A 6,202-nucleotide genomic window follows, 5' to 3' on the forward strand; every position below is an offset into this window, starting at 1 on the left:
TTTCATTTTTGGTTAGTTGTAAATTATATATTTCATTTTTCATGTCAATAAAAATATTTCTTGTTTATTACACTTATTTTTTAAATTTGATTAATAAAATATCATAAATGTGTCTACTTTTTTCTATATATTTTTTAATTTTTTATATTTATTTCTATTTTAAAACTTTTGTTACCTAACTATGACTTCATAGGTTGATCAACTTGATTCGAATTGTTCAATTGCTTATCCGCTACTTGGATAAAGAATGGTTTTGATCTACTAACATTTATTTTCAACACTTATTGTGTTTAATTGTTTACTAAGTTTACTATCCGCTAATAACCAACAGAATAACTATTTTACATTTACACTATTGCAATTATTTGTTTATAATGTTTTCATTTATTAACTAATTGCATCAATTTGTTCTTAAGTTCATTACAAGCAATTATTTACTTGTTCTTGAGATTATCTTTAGCAGTCATCTAAGCTATTGAATCTTTGAACATTTAATCTCAAGTTTGCACACACATACACTCATAGCTACTGTACTTACATTATTTACTTTCTAGTTGTACTTTATGTGGTTATTTGAATTTATTGTATATTCTTTTAATTGATTGCTTTTGTATTCTCTAAGCCTTCCATTTTGTTGCAACTTATTTTAATTTATCAAGGAAGATTAGTTTTTTAATCATACCCAATTCACCCTTCTTGGGTAAGGCCATAATAGATCCCAACACCAATTGTATATCTTCTCTTGTTCGGTACTAAAATTTATGTTTTAATTTCAATGAAAAAACAAGCATATGTTGAATGCTTGAACTCAAATTATCCACCAAATCGTGAGTGATTCGTTGAAACAATATTAACCCTATATTAGGGGGAAAATGCTCTCTTAAAGTTTTCATATTAGGGAAATAATAATGTTAATGGTTTTCAGGTATTCATCTAAAATAGCTCCTTCATTATCTCATAACTCATCTAATTTTCAATTTGCATAGTATATTTCTATTAGTTTATTTGTGATGTTTTAAAAGTCCCTTTTGGCTTAGGCCTAACAGGCAAGTTCAATAGCCCTCATTTTTTGGGGTCCATCTATAGATATAGGAGCAATTTTAACAATTTTTTTATTGCTCAATTATTTTACTATTAGATTGCTATTAGTCCCATCTCCTTTCTCCTTTATTGACAAAATAAAGAATGAATGAATTAGTCCCATCTTCTTTCTCCTTTATTGACAAAAGAAAGAAAGAAAGAAAGAAAGAAAGAAAGAAAGAAAGAAAGAAGACTTTTAGATGCATGTTAGACTCACACTACTTCTAACCAAGCTCAGTGGTATGGACTTATAACCCAAGCAAGGGCAACAAGGTGGTTGGACATTGTATTGGGTCTATAGAGTTAAGTTTCTTCGGCTAACTTCTGGCTCACCCAGTCCAAGTAGGGAGTGATCAGCTTCATGGGTTCTGCAAAGGCTGGTTTCACAGAGCTTCTGGCTCACCCACCCCACCAAGTGGCTCTTAAAGTAGAGGGCAACGTAAGATGCCCGACTGCTGGTTTCACAAAGCAGTGACCACCTTCCTTTCCTGTTAGTGGATGGATAAGACTTAATTCTAATAGGATGTCCACCTTTTTTGTTTTTGTTTTCATTGACATTGGCTACATATTGAATCCAAATCTCAACCAATCATGTTAAAGACATCTCGATCATTGATACATGTTTTACAAAGTGTACTCTTATGTTTAACAAGACTAGTGTTATACATGTCTTCAAGAAAAAAATATCAACCATGTATGATATGTGATATTTGAAATTAACTTTTATCACTAACATGGAACCCAAGGCAAGTATATATCTGCCTTATATAATACAAATTTACTTTCATTTTTAACAACACATGAAGCAAAGATATCATTAGTCATCATCTTTTGTTGCACGGTACAACCGATGCACCAGAGATTTTGTCTAGAATTTATATTAAATTTGGATATCGAATAGCTAATAAATTCAATTAAAAATTAACAAAATAATCTAAAAATAAGGAATTGTTGACATTATATAACATGAATTAAAAATGTAAACATATATATTATTGGATGAAATTATATTGGATTGGGCAGGATTTGGTCCATATTCAATCCAAATATAAACTATGAAATATGAACCGTATCTGATTTCGATCTAGATTCAGAAAAATGGATATCATTTTCAGCCTTAGGGGCTGTTTGGGAGGGCGTCAACATTGATTGAACGTCATTATCTGAGACGCTTTGAAGAAGCCACCAAAACTAGCTTCACCCTAATGTCAATTTCTCAACTCAGTGCAAGCATTTTTGGTCTTCTTAGGTTTTCCATCAAATATAGATTCATGGCTTTTCATGTGGCCTACCTTGCAATGCCAGAAACCACTGCATTAAAGCGTTCCCAAATGGGCATTGTGAAAGATACCTTCATGGCTTTTCTGATTTTTCAAATCATCCTAGGGGCATGAATTAAAACTCTTTTCATTCTCCCTTGGATGTGAATTATGATCATTATTCATAGGCATTCCATAGATCACAAGTGATAATTGGCACCTAATAGTATTTCATGACCACCCTAATAATTTGAATTCAACAAATGAACCTTTAAATCTACAGTTACCATGCAATTGGATCCTTTTATCATATAATGCCCCAAAATAGCAAAGATCATGCTGAATATGTTAAATTCCATTGGCTCAATCATATGTCCCATTAAATTGATGACAACTCATATGGTGACAATTGGAACTCTTTCTATAAATCATTCTGCTTGTTCAAAGACTTATTGAGTCACATCAATTTTAGTCACACAAGAAATTCTCCCTCATAGAGAGTGATAGATTCCATTTTGTGCATTTGCACACTTCCATGTATAAGACACTATAGTCAACATGTGCATGCTTAAATCCCTTAGTTAAGGAGACATAAGTGTTTGCACTGTTGGAATAGGGTTAGAATCCATTAGATGGATGGCCAAACTATGCAAGATGGCTTTCCGAAATTTCAAAAAATTTTCTAACTTTCTCGAGAACCGATTTTCTAGTAAATTTAAATATGAAATTTCAGGGACGTTATTGCATTAAATTGTACCAGATTTTAAACCAAAATGAAGGGAGATTATATCTGATATGGAGACCACAAATCGTAGCTCCCAATGTGGTAGTTCACGCCCAATGTCAAACCCAAAACCGTTCTCCAACTGAAGATGACATAGTGTATAGAGAACCGATTCAACAACACTTATTTTTCAACAAATCTACTATTCAACTTGTTTGGATCGAGTGGGGTAATTGAGCCTGAAATTTAACAAAGAAGAAAACTAATCAAAATCAGTTCTTAAAAACCTAGGTCATTCGAGGATTTCTTGGGAGACAAGAGAGAAAATGAGAAGACAAGAGAGATAGGTGTTCAAGTTTGGCTCGCCTTCTTCTTCTTTTTATCTCCTTATGGAGCACTCTCTTAATCAAATTAGGAGATTATCTAAATTGGACTCTACTAAGAGATAAGCCTTATACTCTTAAGAGGATAGGTGCTCTATACCTATTACCAAACTCAGATTCATCGTAAAAGCACATGACATAACTTAATTAATCATATTAATCATGGGCCTTAGGCCCATTTACTTCAAAGGCTCACAACCCTAGGTGTTGCACGACCACTTTAGGCTTGATATTGTATGGCATGGGATCCCACAGAGGTTTCATTCAAATCCATAAGGGTTCGGCCCCACCTCTGTAAGAGGCTAGGCCAAATTCACTATTCAGAACAGTGAACCCTTTAGCCAATCAGCATGGGCTCAGTATGGGCCCAACATTTACATCTAAATGATCCTTAGATTCAGCCATCGTATGAAGACCCAAGGATAATGGACTTAAGTGAGCTAAAACCCATCAGGTAATTAACCTTATAATGGTCTCTTATACTTAACCTTTCGGCCCATAATGATCAAATTATTACTTGACAGGGAAGGACCTCTCCCCTGGCTGCAAGGTGTAGTGCCACACTCTCTGCTCAGATGGATCCTAGGATTAAAACATTTTTCATAAAATAGTAGTATATAACATATAAGTACATTTTGCAAAAAAAAAGATTTCAAATACATTTGAAATCCACTGCCAACAGTTTAGATTTCTATAAGAGAGAGTGCATACCTTGATATTCACTTTGTCCGATAAAGGGGCCGATCCTATCACTATGATCACCTACTTAGGTGAACTCCCAAACTGCCCCAACATGCCCAGGTGTTGACCCTTGATGGGTCTCACTGATTGGCACATCAAAGACAACCCAGTACAACACCTAGTGCAGTATCATAATCTAGTTTGAGGTTATATGTAACTTTTTAGTTTTGCCCATCTATCTCCAAGGTCTAGGGTACAACTAGAAATCAGTCCACGTTTAGTGTTTCTTCTAAACACACATTGCCTGTGCTTAGGGTCTAACTCTAGCAGTTGAGGCAAGCTGCTCCAACTGTTTGGCAGCATACTAGTGTCAGTATTGACAGAATAAACTTCCCAAGTCTATACAATGGTTAAGAACATTCTAAACTAACATAGGTCTCACAAATATCTAATTTAAGGAATAATTCACAGAAAACATATCAATATCAACATGAAACAATAGTGTACTTTATTCATTTATAAATAAATATTTATGTATATCAGTCCGATTAGAGCTAAGGGCATATATTGTCCAACATGCACAATCAAAATATAGCATCTCATACACAAGATATCCATGATGCCTCAAGTCTAAGGATCATCTACATAGTTGTGATGATAGAAACAATTATTGGCAATTGATTCCATGCGATTGTTCTATTAGTGGGTCAGGTTCAATAAATTTGTTCTTTAACAAGCATCCATATATTTGCTTTGGTGTCTCCATACAAGCGACTTGAGATTTGTCACCTCTTAAGGCAATCATAATATGTGCTAGTCATCTTCGATTATCAAAGCCCTCTTGATAATCCTATAACTATGAACTATTTTAGAATTTTGTACCAATGATAGACATATCTCAAATTCCTCGCACACTTATACCAACTCAACAAAAATACTATGGACTATTCATGTAATTATAAGCAAAAAGACATGAATGAAAAATGCCCAATTTATATTAAAGTATGAAATTATGAAATAGTGCAAGATTGGCATTTTACATTATCACTAGATTGGTTTAGGACATACGACTAATACATTGAACCATGTTTGGTATAAAGCCAAAAAAGCTTATGAGCTGAAAAATCAACTTTTTGGTGAAAGTAGTCTTTTTAGTAGCTTTTTCAAAGTGGATTAGTAAATGCTAACGCCCTCCTAAATGAGACCTTAAATACAACCTAGTGGTCTCCTAATCTCGTAGAGGCTAGAACTGTTATGGGAGTCCATTTGGCTTGGGCATCAATAGCAACAGGCCCAACTTGATTGCCCTCGTGTTTTTGTGGTCAAAACGCATGTGCCACACACCTAGGGGTGGATTCAAGTCGAGCTAAGCCCAATATTTGACTATTTGAGATCGACTCACTAGTAAATTATGAGGCTTGAGCTCGAGCTCAATTCAAGCTAGAGACTTGAGCTTGAATTTGGCTCGAATCAAAAGCTTCTAAATTCGAGCTTGACTTGGTTTGAACTTGATTGTGAGCCAAACATTTTATAATATATAAAATTTTAATTTTTATTTGACATATAAAAATGTAAGAATTATAAAAGTTAGTTATTATTATACATAAAAATAAAAATATTATATATAATATTTTTTATATGTATAATGCACACATGTTTGTATGTATGTACATACGTACGTACGCACATATGTATGTTTGTTTGTTTGTTTGATTGGCTCGAAACTTGACATAGAACAAGCCAAATTGAACTTTTCACTCATTAAAAGCTTGACTTGTGGCCACCTCTACCAATCACTAAGCAAAAAAGCTCCACAGCTTGAGTGATGGCACATACACACCTATTAGATCATATTAAAAAATTATAGGTGTGGTAACTGATGATTATTAATCGTGATGGTAATGTAATTTTATGGATAAATTTCTTAAACTACCCTTATGATTTAGCTAATTGACTAAGTATACTCCTAATGTTTGATTATTGTCTAACACTATTAAATATTGATGGAAGGGTCAAAATGTCCGTTTTGCCCTTTAATTTAAATTTACGTGCGAAAATAGAAACGGAGCAGATCC

Source organism: Nelumbo nucifera, chromosome 2 (assembly GCF_055504915.1).
Source record: "Nelumbo nucifera cultivar China Antique chromosome 2, China Antique-T2T, whole genome shotgun sequence".
Taxonomy (NCBI): domain Eukaryota; kingdom Viridiplantae; phylum Streptophyta; class Magnoliopsida; order Proteales; family Nelumbonaceae; genus Nelumbo; species Nelumbo nucifera.